This window comes from Myotis nattereri, assembly GCF_964212035.1.
Source record: "Myotis nattereri genome assembly, chromosome: X".
Lineage (NCBI taxonomy): Eukaryota > Metazoa > Chordata > Mammalia > Chiroptera > Vespertilionidae > Myotis > Myotis nattereri.
The window spans coordinates 52,918,930-52,946,806 of record NC_138078.1 but is presented as its reverse complement, the minus strand read 5'-3'; the positions used below and the strand labels follow the sequence as shown (position 1 = coordinate 52,946,806).

Sequence of the window (27,877 nt, the reverse complement as noted above, 5' to 3'; positions counted from 1 at the left end):
TTTGTCACCACAGGCAGCTCACGCGGTGGCCTCCAAGCGTGCGCGACTTCCAAGAGCCATCACCGCCCGGGCCTTCTCATTGGTGCGTGTCCCACCGCCCGCCAATCAGTGCGCCCCTTCTAGGCCCGCCCCCCAGGCCCTGGCCAATAGGGTGGAGGGCCTCTGGTTGGTCCAGTCGTGCGTGTGACGTCACAGCGGCAGTTGGAAGCCAATCTGGTGGAGGAGTGTCGTCATAGGGGGGCTCCTCCCATCACTTCCTGCCCCGCCTCCCCCGGCCAGGCACCTACTGTCCAACTGGAGTCAAAGCACCTAGCCTCCGTTTCCCATGTACGAAGCGCGGAGATGATGCACCTGTCTGGGGGGTGGGTCGAGGGGGGGTGAGGGTGCAAGCTCAGGACGGAGGTGAAGCACCAGCCACTCTTCTGCAACAACACTTACGACCCAACAGGGAAACGCACACCCGAGCGTGTGGGCAGCGGTGGGTCCACATACATTTTCCATAAAGGCCCAGGGAGCAAAACTTGTGGCATTTACGGGCGGCAGGGTCTCTGTCGAGGCTCCGTTTCCCTTAGGATGGGTGGTCAAATCGGCCCAGGGCTGTGTGTTGCTGGGCCGGTTTGGTGGAAGGGCTGGGGTTTGCCCCCTCCCTCAGCCCCGCCCCGACTCTGAGTCAGTTCAAAGAAGAGGGAATCCCCATGGCCAGTGCACACCCCAAAAGATGCTCACCATCACTGATCCTGGGGACACGGACGCAAACCATAAACCCATTTTCACAGCAGGTCTGCAATAATCACAGAGCTTAACGCTCCCACGGGTGGGAGAGGTTATGAGCAAGCCCGTGCTTGGCCCACTGCGAAGTGCCCGAGGTGGGGGGCCTGGGGGGGCGGCGGGGGGGAAGCGGCGGCCTGTGCGCAGCTACAGAAGAACCGTTTGGGGAGGCAATTGCGCAGAATCCGGGAAAGGCAACTTACACAACGCTTGCTACGTGCCTGGCGCTCTTCTAAGCGCTGTAGATAAATAGTAACACATCCTCCCGACCATGCTAGGATTGAAGTACTCGCCCGTCACCACCCTCTTACAGGCGAGGAAGCAGGCACTGAGAGGTTCGGCCACTGGCTCAAGGTCATTGGGCTTGTAGCGATCAGCGGCAGGATCGCAACCAAGACAGTCCCGCTCCAGAGCCCTTGCTTTGGAGCAGAAAACCTTAAAAATGAAAAAGCGCCCATTCCCTCCATGACCAGGCATGGACCTCTGCCGAGTGCACCTTCTGGACACACGCCGGTACGTGTAGTGCATCAGGACACATGCTCAAGGGTGGTGGGAAACACTGGCAACACTCTAAATTCCCACCAGGAAGGAGGTGGATGAATGCAGTGTAGTGTATGCACCCTACATCTTTTGACTGGGTAGATGAAAACGCCCCAGTCAAAAGAATGCACAGATTCCAAAGGCACACAGCAAGCTGCAGAGCAATGGCGTTGGATACACATTTGTAACTTTTTTTTAAACTAGTCAATCCGAGATAAGGTCTGAGAGTACATATAGGTGTGCCTACAGACATGTTATAAAGGCCTGGGAGGACGCACAGCCAATGCTTACCAGTGGGCAGCCCGCCAGGGCGCCAGTTGTCTCTCAAATTTTCCTGAACCGCCTGCTTCCCAGCTTCCCAGCTTCCCTGAGCTGAGCAGCCCTGGCCCTCCCTTGGTTTCTATAAGGCCCTCCAGTGTTAGAATTTCCACTTGCTTGCCACCCAACCCCTACTCCAACAGCCCTCCTCCCTTCCTTTCACACCTTCTTCCTCTCTTTCCCATTCATACTCCCCTGTCTTTTTAAAAACATTATGTATATTATATACATATATATTATATACATATACATAATTATATATATAGTATTTACATATATATATATACATATATATAATTATATATATGTATATATACATATTTCAGAGAGAGGAAGGGACAGGGAGAATGTAGGGCGCGGCTATAGGGTTAAGCCTCGGACTGACCTGTTGGCAAAGCCACAAACCAGTCCCAGCTTAGAGGGCACAGTCCCCTTAGCATAATTAGGCCTGACCTTATGTCTACCTAGATCTTATCTGGGAAGCTAATGGGCTGAGGGAGATGTAGCAAGTGCTGCCAAACCAAGTGAAACAAGTGAAACTCACAAGAACATTGTCACTATGGTGACCACTACCTTGTTTACCTCTGGCTATAAAACAAAGGCTCAGCTCGCCTCTGGATCTCTCTCTGTGGCCTCAGCCAGGCACAGGAAGATCCACCCCTAGACCCAGCTTATTCTCTTTGTCTGTCATTTCTTCATCCTTCACCACCCTCACTCAGGCTTTCGAACCCTTGGCTGAACTGGCTCGGCACAGCAGAGATGGAAACATCAATGATGAGAGAGAATCATTGATTGGCTGCCTCCTGCACGCCTCCTACTGGGGATCGAGCCTGAAACCTGGGCATGTGCCCTAACCAGGAATCCAACCGTGAATTCCTGGTTCATAAGTTGATGCTCAACCACTGAGCCATGCCTGGTCGGGCCATACTCCTCTGTCTTTCCAGTCGCCTCTCCCTCCTGCAGCCTACTCTGGCTGATCTCCTAGAGAGGCCTGAGCTGTCTGAACACCTCTTGCCAGAGGGCACTCAAAGAAAGACCCAATTTTTCTGGCTCTGATAGAGAAGGTTATGCAGCAGGGAGATTGGGTACACTCTAAATCTCTGATCCTCCTCCTCAAGTGTGCCCTGCCTCCCCTCCCCCCAACCTCTGCCTGTGTGTAGCTGATGCCCTCTCCCACTCCTCCCAGTCACTTTTAAAGACATGGTGGGCCATTTCCGACCTGCTAAGATGGATGAGGAAGGATATAGCAAAATCTCCTGTACCCACCACGGTCCTAGGAAACATTACCCATCCATCCAGTGGAAGCCTCAGCATCCCTCTGGCCATTTCCATTTCTTCCCTCCCATCCTCCTTCCCTCTCTACCCCACAGGGAGAATCCTAGAACTTCTCCACACCTCCCCCACTCTCCTCATCCCTGGGGCTCTGCTGGCTCCAGTTTCCCTGCTTTTTGTAGGTCCTCACCAATCTCTGCTAACGCCCTTCCCGCAATGTCCCCATTTTTGGTTTTGACCTACTATCTTGGCCTGGGGTGGGGCCAGTATCAGGGGATTCACTTAGCCTTCCCCACCACGATAGCTCTTACCCCACAGACCAATGACCCTGTGGGATTCATTGCTCCAACTGCCAAGTGTACCACTGGCACATAACTTGGGGGCTGGAGAAATGACCACTGTGTTCATCTGTTGATCAAACACCAGGTCGGCTCACTGTGAACCAGACTCTATTCCCAACTTCTTTTATTACCATGCCTCACAAGCCCCTCTCAAACAGCTACCTCCCCCCCCCCCGCCCCCCCGCCGCCCATCGTGACACTTTGGGCTTCCAGGATCCATGTCAGCTTAGACTCTGTGTCCAGTAGTCCTAGATATGTCTGGGTATTCGTCCAGTCCCAGTGTACAGTCACCCAAGCAGCTGGGAAAGCTTCTATGAACATATGCAAACAGGTTTGCTGTCCACATTAGTTTTCCTTTCTCTTGGGCAATTTTCTAGGTGTTAGTTTGTTTCAAGACCCACAGGGTATGCCTTCAACTGGGGATAGTACTCAAACTTATATGTAAACTATGTTTTTTTCTTTATATACATACGTATAAAAGTTTAATTTATAAATTAAGCCCAGTAAGAGATTAACAATAAACCTAATAATAGAACAATTATAGTAACATGCTGGAATAAAAGTTGTGTGAATATGGTCTCTTTCTCTCAAAATATCTTATTGTATTTTACTCACCTTTTCACTTTAAGGAAGCACTGTATAGCTTCTCTTTGGCATATCCAAATTGCTTGCATCACTACTCTTGTGTTTTGGGACCATTATTAAGTAAAATAATGATTACGTGGACACAGGCACTACAATACTGTGATAGTCTGATCTGATAATGGGGACAGTTACTAAGGGACTAACAGCTGGATAGTGTATACAGCATGGATACGTTGGACAAAGGGATGATTCACATCCCTGGCAGGTTGAAGTTGGACAGCTGGAGAGCTCATCACACTACTTAGAATGGCATGCAGGCCTGGCTGTGTAACTCAGTTGTTTAGAGGGCCATCCGGATACAGCAAGGTTTTGGTTTAGTCAGGAAACATACCAGAATCAACCAATGAATGCATAAGTAAGTGTGTTAGGTTTTTGCCAGTGACACGATCTGTGAAAGAATTCACAACTGAGAGAAGAGATAGATGCAGGGAGGAAATTTATTTTTACTTTCCAAGGGAGGAAAGGGCCAGGTGCTATTTGGGGACACAAGGCACCAAAGTTAGAGTGGGTTGTTCTTTTATTAGGGTATTAGGGAGTAAATAGGAAGGGGAATGTGTCATTGTGTTGAAGTTTTTCAGATCCTGGAGGTTGTCTTAAAAAATTAATTTGTTTGCTTTCCAGAAGACAGTCTTGCAGATGTCCTGGGAATCTGTTTATCAGCATTTTCCCAAGTCTATAAAATATTCTTAGAGCAAGAATTATGGAGTTCAAAAGGGGGCGGCTTGGGTTTGGAAAGAAAAGAAAAGGACACTTTTTACTAACTGGAAACTCTTTGGTGCCAATTTTCCCAGAGTCATTAAAACCTCAGGGAGGAGCAGGTGGTGGGGAAGTGCAGCCTGTTTTTGCAGTCCCTTTCTGTCTGGATGCTTGAAGAGAGACACAACTTGAATCAAGGAAGCCAGCAATCTTCGTGTTTAATTACCAGGTGCTTCTCGTAGTTTATGGAAGGTTATGACAACAACAACAACAACAACAAGAAAGGTCTTTTTCTTTGTCTTACAAGTGGAACAACAAATCTCTTTCTCCCTCCCTTCCTCTCTCTCTAAAATCAATCAATAAATAAGAATTTAAAAAAGAATGGCATGCAAGTTAAAACTTTACAATTGTTTATTTCTGGAATTTTCCATTTAATGTTTTCAGACTGCAGTTGACCATAGATAACCGAAACCACAGAAAGCAAAACCATGGATAGGTAAGGGCGGGGGGTGGGGGACTAGTGTAACACAATTTTAAAATGGACAAAGAAATCGAATATGCATTTATCCAAAGAAGACATACAAATGGCTATTAGGTATATGAAAAGGTGCTCAACATCACTAATCACCAGGAAAATGCAGAGTTATCACCTCACATCTATTAGGATGGCCATTATAAAACAAAAGAAAATAGCATGTGTCAGCAAGAATGTAAAGAAATTGAATGTCTTGTGCATTGTTGGGGAGAGTGAAAAATGGTGCAGCTGCCCTAGTAAACAATATGTAGGTTCTTCAAAAAAATTAAAAATAGAACTAACATAGAGTCCAGCATCCCCACTTCTGTGTATTTATCCAAACCAATTGAAATCCAGATCTTTTTTTAAAAAAAGATATTTTTATTTATTTCAGAAAAGAAGGGAGAGGGAGGGAGATAGAAACATCAATGATGAGAGAGAATCATTGATCGGCTGCCTCCTGCATGCCCCACACTGGGAATCAAGCCTGCAACTGGGGCATGTGCCCTGACTGGGAATGGAACAGTGACTTCCTGGTTCATAGGTCGATGCTCAACCACTGAGCCACACCTGCCAGGCAAAAAAATTGAAATCGGGATCTCAAATAGATAGTTGCATTCCCATGTTCATTGCACCATTATGCACAATAGCCAACCGATGGAAATAACGTAAATATCTATCAATGGATGAATGGATAAAATGTGGTACATATAATGTATACATTTAATGGAATATTATTCACTCTGAAAAAAGAAGGAAACCTTGCCATGTGCTACAATATGGATTAACTTTAAGAATATTTAAAAATAATAAATTTTTATTGATTTCAGAGAGGAAGGGAGAGGGAAAGAGAGATAGAAACATCAATGATAAGAGAGAATCATCTATTGGCTGCCTCCTGCAAGTCTCCCAGTAGGGAGTGAGCCTGTAACTCAGGCATGTGCCCTGACCAGGAATTGAACTGTGGCCTCCTGGTTCATAGGTCAACCCTCAATCACTGAGTCACTCAGGCTAGGCAAAAGTTGAGAATATTACTGTAAGTAAAGCAAGCCGGTCACAAAAGGCCAAATACTGCATGTTACTTCTTATATGGGGTGTGTAAAGTAGTCAGACTCTTAGAAGCAGAAAGTAGAATGCTGGTTGTCAAGGGCTAGGGTTGGGGAAAATGAGGAGTTATTCAGTGACTGTGGAGTTTTAGTCATGCAAGATGAAAAAATTCTAGAGATCTGATGCATAATAATGTTCATATAATTAACAATATAGTTTACTTAAAAATTAGTTAATAAGGTAGGTTTCATGTGATATGTTTTTTATCACAATAAAAAAATAAATTTAAACATAAAATGTTTTATTCAATGGCTTTTCATATATTCACAAATATGCAAATCCATCACCACAGTCACTTTTAGAATATTTTTATTAGCCCAAGAAGATCCCTTGCACCCCTGAGCTATTACCCCAATCCTTCAACCCACCTCCAGGCCTAGGCAATAAACTACTTGCTGTCACTATGGATTTGCTTATTCTGTGTATTTATCCAAAAGAATTGAAATCAGGATCTCAAATAGACAGTTGCATTCCCATGTTCATTGCACCATTATTCACATAGCCAACCAATGGAAACAATTTAAATATCTATCAACAGATGAATGGGTAAATTATGGTACATATAATGTATACATGTAATGGAATATTACATAGGTCATTAATATAGAGAGGCCTTCACCACCTTATTGTCTGTGTTCATGGCATGCCAGATGAAATTCTAATGGGTTTTTGTTTGTAGGTCACTTCCTTCTTTTTCCTGGCTGCTTTGAGAATTTTTTTCTTTGTCATTAATTTTTGACGGTTTTAATACAAAATGCCTTGGAAAGGGCCTCTTTGGATTGAGTTAACTAAGTGTTCTGTTTACTTCTTGGATTCAAGGATCTCATTCTTTCCATAGGTTTGGAAAGTTCCCATCCACTATTTGTTTGAATAGACTCTCCATTCCCTTCTCCCTCTCTTCCTCTTTTAGGAGTATTACCTACAACAATCTAGGCTTAACTACAACAAGACTGCACATAAAGACCACTAGGGGTTGCACCAAGAAAGCATAAAAAATGCAGAGACAAAGAAACAGGACGCAGATGTCAGAAATGGAAGATATAGAGCTCAAAACCACACTTTTAAGGTCTTTCAATAATTTTCTAAAAACTGCCGATAAATGTAGTGAGATCCTCAAGAAATCTAATGAGACCCTCGATGTTGTGATAAAGAAGCAACTAGAAATTAAGCATACACTGACTGAAATAAAGAATATTATACAGACACCCAACAGCAGACCAGAGGAGCGCAAGAATCAAGTCAAAGAATTGAAATGTGAAGAAGCAAAAAACACCCAACCGGAAAAGCAAAATGAAAAAAGAATCCAAAAATACGAAGATAGTGTAAGGAGCCTCTGGGACAGCTTCAAGTGTACCAACATCAGAATTATAGGGGTGCCAGAAGATGAGAGAGAGCAAGATATTGAAAACCTATTTGAAGAAATAATGACAGAAAACTTCCCCCACCTGGTGAAAGAAATAGACTTACAGGCGCAGAGAACCCCAAACAAAAGGAATCCAAAGAGGACCACACCAAGACACATCATAATTAAAATGCCAAGAGCAAAAGACAAAGAGAGAATCTTAAAAGCAGCAAGGGAAAGAAACTCAGTTACCTATAAGGGAATACCCTTACAACTGTCAGCTGATTTCTCAACAGAAACTTTGCAGGCCAGAAGGGAGTGGCAAGAAATATTCAAAGTGATGAATGCCAAGAACCTACAACCAAGATTACTTTATCCAGCAAAGCTATCATTCAGAATTGAAGGTCAGATAAAGAGCTTCACAGATAAGGAAAAGCTAAAGGAATTCATCACCACCAAACCAGTATTATATGAAATGCTGAAAGGTATCCTTTAAGAAGAGGAAGAGGAAGAAAAAGGTAAAGATACAAATTATGAACAACAAATATGCATCTATCAACAAGTGAATCTAAGAATCAAGTGAATAAATAATCTGATGAACAGAATGAGCTGGTGATTATAATAGAATCAGGGACATAGAAAGGGAATGGACTGACTATTCTTGGGGGGGAAAAGGGTGTGGGAGATGCGGGAAGAGACTGGACAAAAATCGTGCACCTATGGATGAGGACAGTGGGTGGGGAGTGAGGGCGGAGGGTGGGGTGGGAACTGGGAGGAGGGGAGTTATGGGGAGAAAAAAGAGGAACAAATGTAATAATCTGAACAATAAATATTTAATTTAAAAAAAAAGAAAGACAAAAAAAACACAAAAAAACAAAAAAAAATAAAATAAAAAGTTTGAGGACTCCTGATCTATTTGCTATTCATATGTCTTCTTGGGAGAGGTGTACTTTAAGGTCCTCTGTCCACTTTTTGATTGGATTGTTTGTTTGGTGGTTAGTTTTATGAGTTCTTTATATATTTTAGAATTTATTTATTTATTTATTTATTTATTTATTTATTTATTTATTTTCTCATTAAACTTTGTTATTTTAATGGGTCTCAAAATTCTGTGACAGATTTTTGGTCATGTTGTTTCCATTAAAAAGTACTGATTTTAAAAACTAATAACTTAAAAACTGCCACACACACAAAAGAACCAAATGGTCCACAAAACATTCTCCTTTTCTTCTGAAGGTTTTAAGATGCATTGTAATCATTAACCAGTCTTTTACTATTAAACTTAAATGGCCAATTGAGACAAACAGTTCTGAGACCGTTCATACCACTGATAAAGACTGGGGTGGCAGGTGTTGGGAATAATATTCGTTTAGCCTTCTGAGCTTTGTGGGCCGACTTGGTGACTTTGCCAGCTTCAGCTGCCTTCTTGTCCACTGCTTTGATGACACCCACAGCAACTGTCTGTCTCATGTCACGAACAGCGAAACGGCCCAGAGGAGGGTAGTCAGAGAAGCTCTCAACATACATGGGCTTGCCAGGAACCATATCAACGATGGCAGCATCACCAGATTTCAAAAACTTGGGGCCATCTTCCCAGCATGACAATCAATCTTCTCCTTCAGCTCAGCAAATTTTCAAGGAATGTGAGCTGTGTGACAATCCAGCACAGGTGCATAGCAAGCACTGATCTGACCTGAGTGGTTCAGGATAATCACCTGAGCTGTGAAGCCAGCTGCTTCCATTGGTGGATAATTTTTTAAAAATATATTTTTATTGATTTAAGAGAGGAAGGGAGAAGGAGAGAGACAGAAACATCAATGATGAGAGAGAATCATTGATAGGCTGCCTCCTGCACACCCCACACTGGGGATCGAGCCCGCAACCCAGGCATGTGCCCTTGACGGGAATTGAACCTGGGACCTTTGAGTCTGCAGACCGATGCTCTATCTACTGAGCAAAACCAGCTAGGGCTGGTGGATCATTTTTGCTGTCACCAGTCACATTGCCATGGCGAACATCTTTGACAGACACGTTCTTGACGTTGAAGTCCACATGGTCCCCAGGAAGAGCTTCACTCAAAGCTTCATGGTGCATTTCAACAGACTTTACTTCAGTTGCAATGTTGACCGGAGCAAAGGAGACCACCATGCCGGGCTTAAGAACACCAGTCTCCACTCAGCCCACAGGGACAGTACCAATACCACCAATTTTGTAGACATCCTGGAGGGGCAGACACAGGGGCTTGTCAGCTGGACGAGTTGGTGGCAAGATGCAATCCATAGCTTCAAGCAGTGCGATTCCACTGGCATTGCCATCTTTATGGGTGACCTTCCATCCCTTGAACCAAGGCATATTAGCACTTGGCTCCAGCATGTTGTCTCCATTCCAACCAGAAATTGGCACAAATGCTACTGTGTCAGGGTTGTAGCCAATTTTCTTAATGTAGGTGCTGACTTCTTTAACAACTTCCTTGTGCTTTTCTGGCTGTAGGGTGGCTGAGTGGACTCCATTTTGTTAACACCAACAATCAGCTGTTTCACACCCAGTGTGTAGGCCAGAAGGGCATGCTCACAGTCTGTCCATTCTTGGAGCTACCTGCTTCAAATTCACCAACACCAGCAGCAACAATCAGGACAGCACAGTCAGCCTGAGATGTACCCGTAATCAAGTTTTTTTATGAAGTCTCTGTGCCCTGGGGCATCAATGATGGTCACATAATACTTGCTGGTCTCGAATTTCCACAGAGAGATATCAATGGTGATACCTCGCTTGCGTTCAGCTTTCAGTTTATCCAAGACCCAGGCATACTTGAAGGAGCCCTTCCCCATCTCAGCAGCCTCCTTCTCAAATTTCTCAGTGGTTCTTTTGTCGATGCCCCCACATTTGTAGATCAGATGGCCAGTAGTAGTAGACTTGCCGGAATCTACGTGTCCAATGACGACGATGTTGATGTGAGTCTTTTCCTTTCCTATCTTGAGTTTGAGTTACTGGTGGTTTTCACGACACCTGTGTTCTGGCAGCAAACCGGTTGCGAAAAAGCTATATTTTAACATTTAAACCTTTGTTGGAGCTACTGTTTGAAAATATCATCTCCCATCTAGTTGTTTTCAGTTTATTTTGCTGTGCAGAAGCTTTTTAGTTTGATATAGTTCTTTTCATTTATTTTCGCCTTTTCTTCCCTTGCCTTTGGGTCAAGTTCATAAAATGTTCTCTATAACCAAGGTCTATAAGTTTGGTACCTATATTTTCTCCTATATTTCCTCCTTATAGTCTCAGGTCTTATATTTAGGTATTTGATCCATTTTGAATTAATGTTTGTACATGGGTATAAACTGTAATTTAGTTTCATTCATTTGCATGTGGCTTTCCAGTTTTCCCAGCACCGTTTATTGAAGAGACTATCTTTACTCCATTGTGTATTTCTGGCTCCTTTGTAGAAAATTATCTATTCCTATACACGTGGTTTTATAGCTGGGCTCTCTATTCTGTTCCATTGCTCTGTGTGTCTTTTTCTCTGCCAGTACCATGCTGTTTTGATTACCAGGTGTACCAGTTAATAATGCGGATTTTTTTTCAATCGATGGAGTTACACATATGTTGATATATATGTGATTTGATATGTATGCTACTTTGTTGTATTGACAGCAAGCTTCAAAACTTCATATGTCAAATTTTCTGAAGGTGTTAACATCATAGATATTTTTACGCTTAAAGATGTTGAATTTTGTGCCAAAAAGAGCATTTGAGGGACGTTTTAATTTATTACTTTACTTTGAAGAAAAAGTTATTGTATACTTCGGGAAGCTTATGGTGAACATGTTCCATCTCAAGATACTTGTATACACTGGTTTAAACGCTTTAAAAGTGATGATTTTGATGTGAAAGACAACGTTCAGGTCAACCGAAAAAGTTTGAAGACCAACAATTACAAGCATTATTGGATGAAGATGCATGTCAAAAACAACTTGCAGAAAGATTAAATGTTGCTCATCAAACAATTTCTGATTGTTTACAAGCAATGGGAAAGATTTTAAAGGAAGGAAAATGGGTGCCACATCAACTGAACTACAAATGGAAAACTGAAAAGTCATCAGTAAATTGTTGCTTCAACGGCACAAAAAACAGTCTTTTTTTGCATAGAATTGTGACTGGTGATTAAAAGTAGATTTATTTTGAGAATCCCAAATGCACAAAATCATGGGTTGACCCAGGTCAACCGTCAACATCAACTGCAAGGCCAAATCGCTTCGGAAAGAAGACAATGCTCTGCGTTTGGTGGGATCAGGAAGGTGTGGTGTATTATGAGCTTCTAAAACCAGGTGAAACCGTTAATACTGATCACTACCAACAACAAATAATCAATTAGAACCATTCTTTGATAATAAAATGACCAGAATGGGCCAGAAGACATGGCAAACTAATTTTGCTTCGTGATAATGCACCATCACCCACTTCAAAACCAGTAAAAGACACATTAAAAGATCTTGCCTGGGAAGTATTAACCACCCCGCCGTATTCACCAGACCTTGCTCCTTCAGATTACCACTTGTTCTGATCAATGGCACACGCACTTTCTGAGCAGCACTTCAAACATATGAAGAAGTGGAAAATTGGGTCTCTGAATGGTTTGCCTCAAAACAAAAGTTCTATTGAGACGGTATCCACAAATTACCTGAAAGATGGGGGAAATGTGTAGCTAGGGATGGACATTACTTTGAATAAAGCACTTTTGATGTTTCTCTTGAAATTATCGTGTTTTCTTTTATTACAAAATCCGCCATTATTAACCAGTACACTTAGTGTATACACTGAGTGGCCAGACTATTATGATCACCTGACATTTGTAGGCTAATTAGCTATAATTTCCCCCTGAAGTTGCTAGAGGGCCAGGTCATTATAAACGTATGAATAGCACAACATACCTAAGTATCATTGTTGATCAAGTTCATCCTATCATGTTGATGGCGTATCCCAATGGAGATGGCTTCTTCCAACAAGACAACGCACCATGCCACGGTGCTTGTATTGTGAAGGAGTGGTTTCAAGAACATGAGGGAGACTTTACCTTGCTTAGGTAGCCCCCACAATCACCAGATCTCAATCCAATTGAGCATTTGTGGGACAAAGTTAAAAGAGCCATCAGGCAGCTGGTTCCACAACCATCAAATTTCACAGAACTGGACAGTGCTATTCATCAGGCATGGTGTCAGATTCCTCGCATCACCTTTCAGCATCTTGTGGAGTCAATGCCAAGAAGAATTGCTGCAGTGTTGAAGGCAAAAGGTGGCCCAACGAAGTACTGATGGGGTGGTCATAATAATCTGGCCAGTCATAATAATCTGGCCACTCAGTGTATATGCTTTTGGTTATCGTAGCTCTGTAGTATAATTTGAAGTCAGATACCTCCAGCTTCATTCTTTTTGTGTTATCTTTGGCTACTTGGGGTCTTTTGTGATTCCATAAAATCTGATGATTTCTTGTTCTTTAAAAATGACACTGGGATTTTGATGGGGATATTGCATTAAATCTGTATATTGCTTTGGGTAACATGGCCATTTTAACTATGCTGATTCTTCCAATCCATGAACACAGGATATTTTTCCATTTCGTTGTCTTTTTCAATCTCTTTTAAAATAATGCTTTGTAGTTTTCAGTATATATGTCTTTCACGTTCTTTGTTACATTTATTCCTGGGTATTTTATTCTTTGTTTGCAATTGCAAAAGGAATTGGTGGGGTATTTTTTATTTCTTTTTCTGAAGTTTTGTTGTTAGTATACAGGAAGGCAATGGATTTTTGTACATTGATTTTTGTATCCTGCAACTTGACTGTATTTGATTTTGTTTGTTTGTTTGTTGTTGTTTAAATCCTCACCCAAGGATTTTTTTTTCCATCGATTTTTAAAGAGTGGAATGGAGAGGAAGAGACAGAGAGAAACATTGATGCAAGACAGACACATCAATTGGTTGCCTCCTGCATGCCCCCAACCAGGGCTGGGAGCCTGCAATCAAGGTATATGCCCTTGATTGTAATCAAACCCGGGACCCTTCAGTCTACAGGCTGACACTCTATCCACAGAGCCAAACCAGCTAGGGCTGTATTTGTTTATTGATTCTAACAGGTTTTGGGGGTTTTTTTTGGTGGAGTCTTTAGGGTTTTCTATATACAGGATTATGTCATCCACAAAAAGTGACAGTTTTTCTTCTTCCTTCCCTATTTGGATGCCTTTTATTTCTCTTTTGCCTTATTGCTCTGGCTAGGACTTCCAGCACTATCCTATATAATAAAGAGCTAATATGCTAATTAGATGGAATGGCAGAATGACCTTCTGGACAACCAGATAAAGCCAGGGCTGCAAGGGCTGAGGCAGTCAGGGCTGCAAGGGCCAAGCCCCTTGCACGAATTTTGTGCATTGGGCCTCTAGTGTTGAATAAGAGCAGTGAGAGTGGACATCCTTGTCTTGTTCCTAATCTTAGAGGAAAAGCTTTCAGTTCATCACCATTGAGTATAATATTAGCTGAGGGTTTATCATATATGGCCTTTATTATGTTGAGGTACTTTCTTTCGATTTCTATATTATTGTTTTAATCATAAATGGATGTTGTATCTTATCAAATGCTTTTTCTACATCCGTTGATAAGATGATATGATTTTATCCTTTCTTTTGTTAATGTGGTGTAGTACATTGATTTATAGATGTTAAGACATTCTTGTGCCCCTGGAATGAACCTCACTTGATCGTGATGTATTATTTTTTTGATGTACTGTTGTATTCAATTTGCTTGTACTTTGTTTAGGATTTTTGCATCTGTATTCATCAGAGGAATTAGTCTGTAGTTTTCTTTTTGTGTGTGTGTGTGTGTAATCTTTGCCAGGTTTTGGTATCAGGATTATATTGGCTTTGTAGAATGTGTTAGGAAATATTGCCTGTTCTTCAATTTTTTGGAAGAGTTTGAGAATGATAGATTTTAAATCTTCTTTGAACATTTGGTAGAATTCACTGTTGAAGCCATCTGGTCCTGGACTGTTATTTTTTGGAAGTTTCTTTTATGATTGTTTCTATTTCTTCACTGTTGATTAGTCTATTTAGATTTCCTAATTCTTCATGATTTAGTCTAGGAAGGTTATATATTTTTAGGAATTTATCCATTTCTTCTAGGTTATTGAATTTGGTGGCATATAGTGTTTCATAATATTCTAGTACTAGAGGCCCAGTGCACGAAATTCATGCACTCTGCGGGGGGGGAGGGGGGGCGGGGAGTGTTTCCTCAGCCCAGCTAGTACCCTCTCACAGTCCAGGAGCCCTTGGTGGATGTCCAACTGCTAATTTAGGCCCACTCCCCTAAGCCAGCAGTTGGACATCCTTAGCGCTGCTGTGGAGGCAGGAGAGGCTCCCACCACCACCACTGTGCTCACCAGCTGTAAGCCTGGCTTCTGGTTGAGTGGCACTCCCCCTCTGGGAGCACACTGACCATCAGGGGGCATCTCCTGCATTGAGCATCTGCCCCCTGGTGGTTAGTGCGCATCACAGCGACCAGTCGTTCTGCCATTTGGTCAATTTGCATAGTAACCTTTTATTATATAGGATGATCCTTTGTATATCTGTGATGTCTGTGGTGACTTTCCTTTCATTTCTGATTTTGTTTATATGGGTCTTTTCCTTTTTTTCCTTTGTGAGTCTTTCCTGGAGTTTATCAATTTTATTAATCTTTTCAAAGAACCAGCCTTTTATTTTATTGATTTTTTTGAATAGTCTTTTTGTTCTCTATTTCATTTCATTCTGCTCTAATTTTTATTATTTCCTTTCTTCTGCTGACTTTGGGTTGCTTTTGTTCTTCTTTTTCTTTTTTTTTATTGCTTAAAGTATTACAAAGGGTATTACATATGTGTCCATTTTATCCCCCTGCCCTAGACAGTCCCCCAGCCTCCCCTATCCCCCAGTGTCTTATGTCCATTGGTTACGCTTATATGCATACATACAAGTCCTTCGGTTGATCTCTTACCCCCCTTCCTCCTGTCCCCCAACCCTCCCCGGCCTTCCCGCTGCAGTTTGACAATCTGTTTGAGGCAGCTCTGTCTCTGTATCTATTATTGTTCAAAAGTTTATAATGGTCTCTATTATCCATGAATGAGTGAGATCATGTGGTATGTTTCCTTCATTGACTGGCTTATTTCACTTAGCATAATGCTCTCCAGTTCCATCCATGAGAAAACTGTGGTACATCTACACGATGGAATACTATGCTGCTCTAAAAAGGAAGGAACTCTTACCATTTGCAACGTCATGGATGGAACTGTTCTTCTTTTTCAAGTATTTTAAGATTTTATGCTAGGTTGTTTACTTGTGATTTCTCTTGTTTCTTGAGATAGGCCTGTAATGATATAAACTTCCCTCTTATTACTGCTTTTGCTGCATCCCAGAGGTTTTGCTATGACGTATTATCATTCTCATTTGTCTCTATATATCTTTTGATCTCATATTTTATTTCTTTTTTGACCCAGTCATTTTAAGTCAACATTAGTATGTTGTTTAATCTCCATGTATTTGTGGGTTTCTTTACTTCCTTTTTACAGTTGATTTATAATTTCAAGGCACTGTGGTCAGAAAATATGCTTGGTATAGTTTCAATCTCTTGAATTTGTTGAGGCTAGTTTCGTGACCCAACATATGATCTATCCCTGAGAATGTTCCATGTGCATTGGAGAAGAATGTATAAAGTGATGATCTGGGATGAAATGTTCTGTAAATGTCAATTATGTTCATTTGATCTAGTGTTTCATTTAAGTCCAATATTTATTTATTAATTTTCTGTTTGGTTGATCTGTCTAGACCTGTCAATGGAGTATGAAGTATTAAAGTCTCCAACTATGATTGTGCTTTGATCTGTTTCTCCCTTTAGTGATGTGAGTAGTTATTTTATACATTTTGGTGCTCCCTGGTTGGGTGCATACATAATGAGAAGTGTTATGATATGTATTACTTTCAACAATAAAGATTTATTTTTTAAAAAAGAAGTGTTAGTTTTATTGATGTATTGTTCCCTTTATCATTATAAAGTGTCCATCTGTCTCTTGTTATCTTTGTTATCTTGAAATCTATTCCTTCTGATATAAGTATGGCTACACCTGCATTTTTGTGGATGTTGTTTGCCTTGAGAATTATTTCCCAACTTTATACTTTGAATCTACCTTTGTCTTTGCAGCTTACATGTGTTTCTTGTAGGCAACTTATGGTTGAGTTTTGGTTTTTTATCCGCTCTGCTACTCTGTGCCTCTTTATTGGTAAATTTACACCATTTACATTACTTACACTTATGTAATTATTCATGCATGAGGATTTCCTATAGCCATTTTATCTTTTTTTTACTGTTAGTTTTGTGCCTCCATTGGTTCTTTTCCGCTATGTTTCAGTCTCTTGTTTTTGTTTGATGGTTCTCCATACATCTTTCCTCTGTTTCCCCTTTCTTTTTTTAAAAAAAAAAATTGGTAAGCCTTTTTTTAAAATTTTATTTTATTGTTTAAAGTATTACAAATAATAGTACATATGTCTCCATTTTTTTTTCTTCATTGACCTTCCCCCTATTTCTTCTTTTTTTAAGCTATATGCCCTGGTTTGGGGATTTTTGTGTGTGGTTACCATTAGGTTCATAAAATATAAAGTTTCATATATTCTGTGGTTTTTTTCCCTTTTGAGTGAAAAAACTATGGTGTATATTCCAGTATATACATATTCCTTTGCCAATTCAGACCTTTTCTACCTCTCCTGTTATGTTTTTGTCGTCACAAATTATTCCTGTTTTTGCTGTAAGATTTTTGGTGATCTTACTCATAGTGTTGTGACCTTATGTTCTCTTGTTTCAGATAGAATAACTCCTTGAGTATTTCCTGCAATAGAGTTTTTCTGGTGATAAAACCCATCAGCTTCTGTATGTCTTGGAATGTGTTTATTTCTCCGTATTTAAAGGATAATTTTGCTGGATATATATTCGTGGCTGGTAATTTATCTCTTTCAGACATTTGAATATTTGGTTCCACTCTCTTCTGGCTTGTAGAATTTCTGCTGAGAAGTAAGATGAAATTCTGATGGGTTTTCCTTTGTAGGTCACTTCCTTATTTTTTCCTGGCTGCACTGAGAATTTTTTCTTTGTCATTAATCTTTGACAGTTTTAATACAAAGTGTCTTGGAGAGGGTCTCTTTAGATTGAGGTAACCAGGTGTTCTGTTTGCTTCTTGAATTCGAGGATCTAGTTCTTTCCATAGACTTGGAAATGTGTCATCCACTATTTGTTTGAATAGACTCTCTATTCCCTTCTCTCTTTCTACCTCTTCTGGAATGTCTATTATTCTAATATTGCTTTTTCTTATGGAGTCAGATAATTTTTGTAGAGCTCTTGCATTTTTCTTTATTCTCGGGTCTCTCTCTTTTTCCATCTGCGTCATTTCTACCTTAGATATCACTAAATCTTTTCTCCATCTGGTTGACTCTGTTTTCTATGCTCAGTAGTTTACTCTTAATCTCCTTGATTGCAAGCTTCATTTCCAGGATTTCTGATTGTTTCTTTTTTAAAGTTTTAATCTCCCTGGTAAAGTACTCATTTTGTTCTTTGCTTTGTTTCCTGAGTGCATTGAATTGCCTGTTTGTATTTTCTCACATCTCTTTGAGTATTTTCAGAACTGAAATCTTGAAATATCTGTCATTTGTATCAAATATTTCCATGTGTTCCAGCCTGCTTTCTGGGTGTGGGGAGCTGATGTAGGGTTAAACCTCAGACTGACCTGTTGGCAAAATCACAAACAGGTCTTCCGAGTCTTAAACAACCCAATCCGAGAGGTGGCCACTGATTTACACGCGCTATCACTTAAAAAGTAAAAAAGGGGGAATTTTCTGGAAGCCGGTCCATCCTTGCTGCTTGACACAGTCGCTGCAGGGAAGAAACATCTGCACAGCATATGTTTCAAGGGACCTGGCGTATATGGCATACTCTTCTTAATATGCTTGCTCCCCTTCTTAGCGCTATGTGTTTTAACCAAGGTCACCTCTCTGAGATAGGTTGTTTCCCCAGGTGGGGATTTTTCCCTGGAGTTAGGGATTAACAGGACTAAGGAAGGGAATAAAACCCCTTAACTAAGTGCCAGGCTGGTAATTAATCACTTTAACTACGAACAATCACGCTTAAGATACATAATCTTTATTTAGGATAATCTCCTTCAGTTACTTCCTTGTAGCTTAACAGAACAATAGAGTAGTGACCTTGGAATGGAGATAACAAATGCCCTAACCTTTGGAATAGAATGGATAGGATTAAAATTAACTGGTATAAATACAGATGTAATAGGAGAACCTGGCTATGCTGATCAACTGAACGCTGTCTCCGTGTCCTTCCTTCTTCGCCAACTCCGTCCACACCTTTGGGAACCCCTGGACCTGCTGGGACTGGACCCCAACAGATGGCGCCCGAACATCTTACCTAGGAGGGCCCCTAGGTAAGCCCTCCCCCCCCCCATTGAGAACCCCCACACTCGGGACGGATAGGACTCCACCAGGGTGCTGCAGACCCCCTATAGAGGATAAGTAGGGTAAGAAGGTGGATAGTACAGAACTTAGATTGAGAAGATGTGCCATACTGAGTCTAAAGAAAAAAGACTCTGTATTGATCTTTTAACACATATGCTTGCTAGCAGAGGAGTTAAGGTTACTCCCAGTCAGACAGAACGTTTTATACAAGAAGTATGTCCATGCTTTTCTGAGGAAGGAAAGGTAAATGTGAAGGCATGGGAGGAGGTAGGCCCAAGGAGCCTTATCCTTAGCCCCACTGCAGCCTTTCCACCCTGGGAAAGTGCAGGATTGGCAAGCTCTCCCTGGGGTGATAGATCAGGACTCAGGTAATAGCGGAAAGCACCAATCCTACTCTTAAAATGGATACAAGAGAGCATTTGGTCTGGTCATCATCATTACTGTGGTTCTTCGTGATATTTCCTGTCTTTTTTTACTTTTGCATTTACCTCTGAAGAGGTCTTTCTACTATTTTCCAGTAGATGGCGCTGAATTGCAAGGTTGTTTTTTTTTGTTTGTTTTTTGTTTGTTTGTTTGTTTGTTTTTTACCTCTGTGTTCGTTTTGAACATCCACAGCTTCCGTAAGACAGTATAGCTGCACTGCTTGGGGTTGAGGATTGTTTTGCTCTCACTGTAATGGTGAACCCTGACCTCCATGGGGTCCCACCTCAAGCACCCCTCCTGGGTATTAGTCACAGAGGTAAACAATGATACTACTGCAACATTGGTTTACTACAGCTCTTGGTTTACAGATAATATGCTCCTGGACCCAAAATTCGGGAGGCGAATTTTGGGAGTCCAAGCAGTGTCAAGGCTCTCTGGTTCTGTTTCTTTGTCTGAAACAATACCACCCAGTCTGAGAATGGGGAGACACATGGCAGAACCCCATGCTCTGTCAGGTGTCTGCTGACTCAGACACTGTTCACTCTCTCTGCTCACCACTCTCCCTGCTGGGCTGCCCCCTCCCCACAGCTCTCTGCTCCTCCTGGCCAAAATAAGTGCCTGCTACCACCTGCTTTCTTCCCTCTCCCAGCCAAGCCTTAAGCTCCCAGCTGCAGGGCTGTGTCTCTGGGCCATCTGCACTTTCCTACCTTCTCATCTACCCATTTATTCCTAGTTGCTCATCCTTTAGATGTTTCAGTGTGCAGGTCTCTCAGGCATGCATCTGTGTTGAGGAGGTTTTTTTTGTTGAATTATAGATGGATAACTTGTTGAAATGTCAGGGGGAGAGCAAAAGATACACCTTTATGCCACCATTCCTCTGACATCACTCCTGGGTCTCTTGCATTTACATATGAATTTTTTAATCAGCCTGCCAATTTCTGAAAACATCATGCTGAAATTTTCATAGATAAATTTGGGGAGAATTGCGATGTTAATATTGAGTCTTCCAACCGTGAACATGCAATCTCTCCCCATTTATTCAGATCATCTTTAATTTTCCTAGGCATCAATTTGTGTTTCTCAATGCATGTCTTACATTTTGTATCTTAAATATATGCCTAAGCATTTTATTATTTTTGCTCCTCTTTTCACTAATTTTTTTTTTACTTAATTCCATTATTGGATTATTCACTACGGTATATAGAAGTACAATTTATTTTATATATTGATTTTGTACTCTTGCCACCTTTTAAAACTTATTAGTTCTAATAGATTTTTTGGATTACTTAGGATTTTTTTCATAGAAATCATGTCATCTGACAATAAAAAGTTTTGCATTTTTTTCCTTTCTATGGGAGTGCCTTTTATTTATTTCTCCCTGTTTGAACTGGCTCAAACCTCCAGTGCAATGATAAATAATAGTAGCAAGCTTGTCTTGGTTCCTGACCTTAGGGGGAAAGTACGCAGTATTTCATCACTAAATACGGTGTTAGCTGTAGGCTTTTCATAGATATTCGTTATTGTGCTGAGGAAGTTTCCTTGTACTAGTTTGTTGAGTATTGTTATCATGAAACGTGGTTGGATTTTGTCAAATACTCTTTCTACATCTGTTGATAGGTTATTATGTGTTTTCAGTCCTTCTACTAATATATTGTATTATATAATTTGATTTTTATATGTTAAACCAACCTTGTGAGGAAAGGAAAGGGGGCTTACACTCCTCTCACTAAATCAGGAATCATGGAAGAATAATGAGCCTATCTAAATTCCTCCTATGGCAAACCATGGGGGATAGTCATATATATATATGACCTACAAACTTTTGAAACTAAAGGTCAGTGGTTACAGAAACAGTGTCCGTTCTTTCTACATCCAGATAAAATGCATGTCAGAGTTTCAAGGCAATTTAATTGTCTCTAGATCCAATCCTGTATTTCCTACACATCCTTTCCATTTGATATAAAACTATTAATCACTGAAATATATGTACCCTAATTAAAACTGCTCCAGATATACTTTTCACTTACTCCTCTGCCTATATAAGCACCCCTCACTTTTCCAAAGTTGGAGCACTGTTTCGAGGTTTCTTGAAGCTCTGCTCTCAGGCTATACTCCTCAGATAGCCCAAATAAGAATTATTTTCTTAAATTCATAGAGATTCAGGGTTTTTATCATTGACATGTACTTGGTGCAGTATGACAGGATCCAGAGTGAACATCCCCGGACAGCTTGAGTTTGTGTGGACCTAGCATTTGGTAGCAGCCCGGACCCATTGTGTTCCTCTGGCTCCACAATCTCCTTCGAATGTACTTGGTGAATCCTCCTGGATTTGGACCTCCCAATTGGTTGTAGGTTCTGATTTTTATTGGGCCTGTTAGACCCTCCTAGAATGAGAGATAAAAGTGGCTCTCAGGGTAATAAGCCAGTGAGGGACAGAGAGTGAAAGGGCTGGCTGCCTGTTTATTCAGTCTGTGCATCTGACTAATACCATAACAATGGGAGACTGAGCTTACACGTCATCTCTAAAGAAAAGGGACACTTGCTCCTTCCAGCTTCTGGGTGTTCCCAATGACTGGAGACCTGGTGGAAGTGTTGGGGAGTCTCTTCCATGAAGTGAAGGGGTCCCATAGGGAACCTCCTGAAGACCATCTTAATTAAAAAAAGACTTGTCCAGAGAATACACATAAGGAGTGGTCATCCAGTGTTTCAAACTCCCACCATAGTTTTAGACGAAAGGGAGAAATCAAGACACATAAGAGAACTGAAATGACTCAGGTGACACCTTGTGCTAAGTGTGCCAAGCTTATAAGCAGCACACTTTGACCCACTACATAAAAATCCTTAGAAATTGTTCTGACTGCACAGACTTTAACAAAGAAACAAAAAAGGGGAAGTGGGAAATCAAGCTTCAAAAGCTGGCAAACCCCCAGAAGGGCAGCCTCCTACTGGAACTCTGGCAGGGATCATGTACAATACCCATAGAGGCTCTACTTGCAAGAGAAATATGGGAAGCATATTTTAATTGGTCTTTCAAAGCTTCAAATTAAAGAACTTAAAAAATTAGCCTCAAAAAAGAAAAAAAATTAGCCTCAACATAGGAACCAAATAAGAATATATTAGAGTCTGTCTCAGAACTTTAAAGGCTTTTGAAGCCAACATCTATCAAACTCCTTCTTATCACTCCACCACTCCCCTTTATCCACTCTTTCCTAACATCCTTATCCCCATCCTCCTTCTCTCCCTCCAAGTGCATCCAGATTATAAGAACTATCTAAAAATATAGAATCTAATGAGCCTATGGAGGAGATAATTGTAATAGCACTTTTCAAAGAAAAGTCAGTTACAGGAAAGGGGGAGACTTCACTTACTTGTGTTCCCTTGGGCAAGGGTAGAATTAAAAAATTTAACCAAAGATTTTCCAGATCCCTTTCAAGATCCTATTGGATTTCCATATTAATTTCATTTAAGAATTAGGGCATATGAATAAGGATATTCTGATTTATACCAATCAATTGATTCACATGCTAGTCCCTGACAGCTAAGGGAGATCAGAAAAAAAAAATCCTTAGAGGATTTTGCAAAGCATATGAAAGCTGGTCAAGACTAAAGCCTCAAAATTGCTAAGCACTTATATAAGGTCATCCCCAAACTTTTTCCTAAAACTATTGGGTTGGTTAAGATCCAACAATGCCCAAAGCAGCCAGGTGAGACTGTATTTTATTTCTTTGAGAAGTTCAAAAGGACCTTTAAATAATATTCAAGAATGGCACTTGCTAGCCTCCAGAGTCACCAAAATGACTCTAATCAATTCAACATTTTAAAATAGGCTAGACAAAGAAATTATCACTTTAATAAAATGCTGCAATTTAGACTGAGCCACAATGCATGCTAATGAATTAGGAGGCTTAGCCTATCAGCTATCTAAAACCAGTCAGAAGAAGGAAAATGATAAAGCCACAAAATTATAAATTTATAACTATAATGAAGTAATTAAACTAGGACAATGAGAAAACCTATACTCACAAAAAACAAAGGAGTCTGCTTTTATTGTAAGAAACCTGAAGGGTTGCCAGAAACTAAAATGGAATCTTTTTTTTCTTTATTAAGGTATTACATATGTGTCCTTATCCCTCCATTGCTCCCCCCGCCTCATTCCCTCACCACCCCCCCCCCCCCGTTGTCTGTGTCCATTGGTTAGGCTCCTATGCATGCATACAAGTCCTTTGGTTGATCTCTTCCCCTTACCCCCACCCTCCCTTACCTTCCCCTGAGGTTTGACGATCTGATTGATGCTTCTCTGTCTCTGGATCTGTTTTGTGTTCATCGGTTTATGTTGCTCATTATATTCCACAAATGAGTGAGATCATGTGATATTTATCTTTCTCTGACTGGCTTATTTCACTTAGCATAATGCTCTCCAGTTCCAGCCATACTGTTGCAAATGGTAGTCTTGAGAGAGAAAAGAAAATTAAGCAAGCTTAGGGGTGCTCCAAGAAATAAGAGAGTGCATTTCCCCCTCTCCTTACTAATACCTTAAGAGAAACAGAAATAAGCATAAAAGGGGAAAGTAGTATGGCTCTTAGCAACACTGGGGCTACACTATCTTGTCTTTCTTCACCCTCTCCCTCAGAGTAAAAATACAGTACAAATGCTAAGGGTATCAAATTTACCAATGTCAACTTTTAAATCAGTATCAATTGCTTTCAACTTAGGAAATATTACAGGAGAACATGTATTCCTTCTAATTAAAAGCACTCCAGCACACTTACCTGTCTGAGACTTTTTAGAAACTCATAATGCCCACATTTCTTTTTCACAAAAAGGTATAATGTTTTTAGAATTAAGGAGTTCAGATTCAAACTATGATACAAAAATAAAAAAATAATGACTATGAAACAAACAGATGAAGAAAAAAGTGGAAAAATGAACAAATAATACAAAGTGCGCCTGATTAATAATGGGCATGCTTTATCTCAGATATAGGAAACTATTGATGTGACCAAGCTTTTGTCCAACATATGGCAATACCCATTAACACTAGAAGCATTGACTGGAATTAGACCCATTATCCAGGACTACCTTAAGAAGGATGAATGATTTCTTGCATTAGTCCTTGCAATATACCTATCCTTCCTGTGAAAAAGCCAAACAGGAGCCCTAGCTGGTTTATCTCAGTGGATAGTGTTGGCTCATGGACAGAAGGGTCTCGGGCTCAATTCCAGTCAAGGGCACGTACCTCAGTTGTAGGCTCCATCCTAGCCCTGGTCATAGTGAGTGTGGGAGGCAATCAATCAATGTGTCTCTCTCACACCAATGTTTCCCTCTCTGTGTCTCTTTCCCTCCTTTTCACTCTCTCTAAAAATCAATGGAAAAATATTATTGGGTAAGGATCAACAACAAAAAATCCAAACAGGAAAGGCTGGAGACTTGTACAAGATTTGAGGGCTGCAATTGGCTATTCTCTCAGGAAAAGGCTTAGCTTGTGCTAAGGCTTAGCTTCAAGACTAGGTGAACCCCACTCAGAACCTTTGTCAGATAGTCACTCAAAGTCCTTTTATTGCCTTCTCAGAGACCATCCTGAGGCATTTCCAGAATTAAAAGTTCCTAAATCTAGCCCAGCCAGCGTGGCTCAGTGGTTGAGTGTCAACCCATGAACTAGGAAATCACGGTTGGGTTCCCGGTCGGGGCACATGCCTGGGTTGTGGGCTCAATCCTGTGTGGGGTGTGCAGGAGGCAGCTGATTGATGATTCTCTCTCATCATTGATGTTTCTATCTCCCGCTCCCTTCCTCTCTGAGATCAATAAAAAAATTTGTTTTTAATGAAAATAAATAAAAGTTCCTAAATCTAGAACTTTCTAGAAATAAAAAGATTTAAGGGCTGTAAATAATATTGTGATCCCTAGACATCCTAGTCTACATACCTTACTTCCTACCACCCCAATAAATAGTAATTACTTTTCAGTGGTAGACTTATATAGAGTGCACTTTCAGCATTTTAGTAGACAAAGACAGTATCTTTTTGTCTTCACTGGGGAAGAGCGCCAATATACATAGACTGTTATGCCCCAGGGATATACTGCAAGTTCTATTTACTTTTCTCAAATATTAAAAATGAATGTAGATGATCTTAAATTTCCAAGACATTCTATATTGATTCAACATATAGATGATCTGCTTCTGTGTGCTGCAACTCTGTCAGACTCTCAAGAAGATACTGTTTACTTATTGCAACAATTGGCCTCAAGGAAGCATAAGATCTCTGAAGATAAATTCCAATTTTGCCTGCCTAAATTAAAATATCTCAGACATTTAATAGCAAAGTATGGACTACTAATTAACCCTGAATGAATGAAAGGAATTTTTGATTTTGCTCTTCCAGAAGCAGAAACATTTAAGAGGATTTTTTTAGGGCTAATTGGTTATTGTAACAAATGGGTACCAAATTTCTCACTTACTGCTCAACCTTTTTATGCTCTTCTCAGATCAGATAACCTGACCCAATCAAATGGACTCCATAAAGTGGAAAAGCTGTAAGTACTTTAGAAAACAACTTAACTAAAACTCCAGTTCTTGGACACCCTAACTATGATTTGCCATTCTTTCCCTTTTATACATGAGGATAAAGGAAACATTTCAGTAGTGAGCACCCAAAACCACAGTGATCGCCCATCAGCCTATAGGGTATTACAGCCAACAACTAAATTCAGTAGCAAAAGGGCTAAACTCATACATGAGGACCATCTTTGCAGCAGCACTATTATGCGAGGCTATTGAAGGAAATGTCATGGCGTTCCCATTAAATATCTATGTCCATTAGTTAAAACTCTTTTAAACTCTCACCATACTCAGCATTATTCTATCAGCAGATTAGCCTCTTATGAAGTACTGTTGCTTTCCACTCCCAACATTACTTTAGCTAGAAGTAATATTATCAACCCTGCTATTTTGCTTCCTTCTCTGTAGGACAAAAATGACCATGGCTGTGTTCTATTAACTGATTATCTTCTGACTCTTATTGATAACTAGAGACCCAGTGCACAAAAATTCATGCACTGTGGGGGGTGTCCTTCAGCCCGGCCTGCCCCCTCTCACAGTCCAGGAGCCCTCAAGGGGTGTCCTCCTCTGCAGGAGGTGACCAGGCCAATCAGAGGAAGGCACCACCCTCATCACCCCGCTGCTGTCACTGCCTGCCCATGGAAGTTACTGGCCCTCAGCCCTCACTGCAGCTGCTAGGGCTGCTGGCCCTCACTTCTTAGCGCTGGATCCACCCCCCTGCCCACTGGTGGGTGGGGGGTAATCTGGGACAAGGTTGGCTGAGGGAGGGGATGTGGGAGGTTGAGGCACAGCAGGTCACACCCTGTTCAGCCTCTGTGGAGGCGTGGCGCAGGGACCGGCCAGTGCCGCTGCTCTGTGACTGGCTCTGTGGAAGTCCACACAGCCCCTTCTCCTGCTGCCTCTGCAGAAGGGACCTTGGCACTGGACCAGCCCACGCCAAAGCCTCTCCCGTGCCACCTCTGCAAAGGGGGCTGCAGTGCTGCCTTCTTCCATGGCACTGTGAGAGCCTTCTCCTCCTGCAGCACTGTGAGAGCCTTCTCTTCCCGCTTCGCCTCCTCTCCTGTGCCACAGGCCCTCGGCCCTTGCAGCCGCTGTGGCTTTGTCTGGAAGGATGTCCAGAAGACGTCTGGTCTAATTAGCATATTACCCTTTTATTAGTATAGATGCTGACCTAATTTGGTTTACAGATGGATCTTCTTTAAGGGATATGCCATTACCTCTTTAGTTGATATAATTGAAAACTCCTATATGTCAGGAATAAAGACAGCAGAGCAGGCTGAATGAATTGCCTTAACTTGGGGCTGTCACCTATTTAAAGATCTGACAGAAAAAATATATACTCATAGCCAGTATGCTTTGGGAGTGGCACATGACTTTGGCATGCTATGGAAACAAAGGTTTCTTAACCTCCTCAGGGACACCTATTAAAAGTGGAAAACAGGTCGAAAAATTATTAGAGGGCACACAACAACCAAAACAATTGACAAGAGAGGGAGAAAATGGCGCTGCATAGGCAGACCTGTTGTGCACCTTGTCCCAGGGCCAGACTGAAAATACAAGTAAATTGGAGAACATTCACCTGGAATTACCAACTGAGGTCCAGCTGAGGAGGTGACATAGCAAGAAAGGGCAGAAAACACCTGGAGACTGGTAGGAAGGGTGAGGTCGGGAGAGGATTGAACCCAGCTCTCAGAGGTGGGAGGCCACCAGGCTGAGAGAAGGAAGTGCTGAGTTATGGGAAGATCTGTTCCCTCAGAAGATAGAGGCCAAGAGCCCAGGCTAGGCTCCACAGCCCGGAGCACCAGAGCCATAATCCATGACCCACATAACATCAAACCACA

At 41.3% G+C, this 27,877-nt stretch overlaps 1 pseudogene across 1 annotated transcript; it reads right to left on the bottom strand.

Annotated features, from left to right (window-relative positions):
* Positions 1 to 189: 189 nt before the first annotated feature.
* On the bottom strand, positions 190 to 19,753 carry LOC308511702 (elongation factor 1-alpha 1-like; annotated as a pseudogene). Its single transcript has 5 exons — positions 19,646 to 19,753; positions 9,505 to 10,515; positions 8,869 to 9,275; positions 1,039 to 1,187; positions 190 to 213 (listed from the first exon to the last, which is right to left on the bottom strand). The product of its transcript is annotated as an elongation factor 1-alpha 1-like (transcript).
* Between the last annotated feature and the right edge of the window lie 8,124 nt (positions 19,754 to 27,877).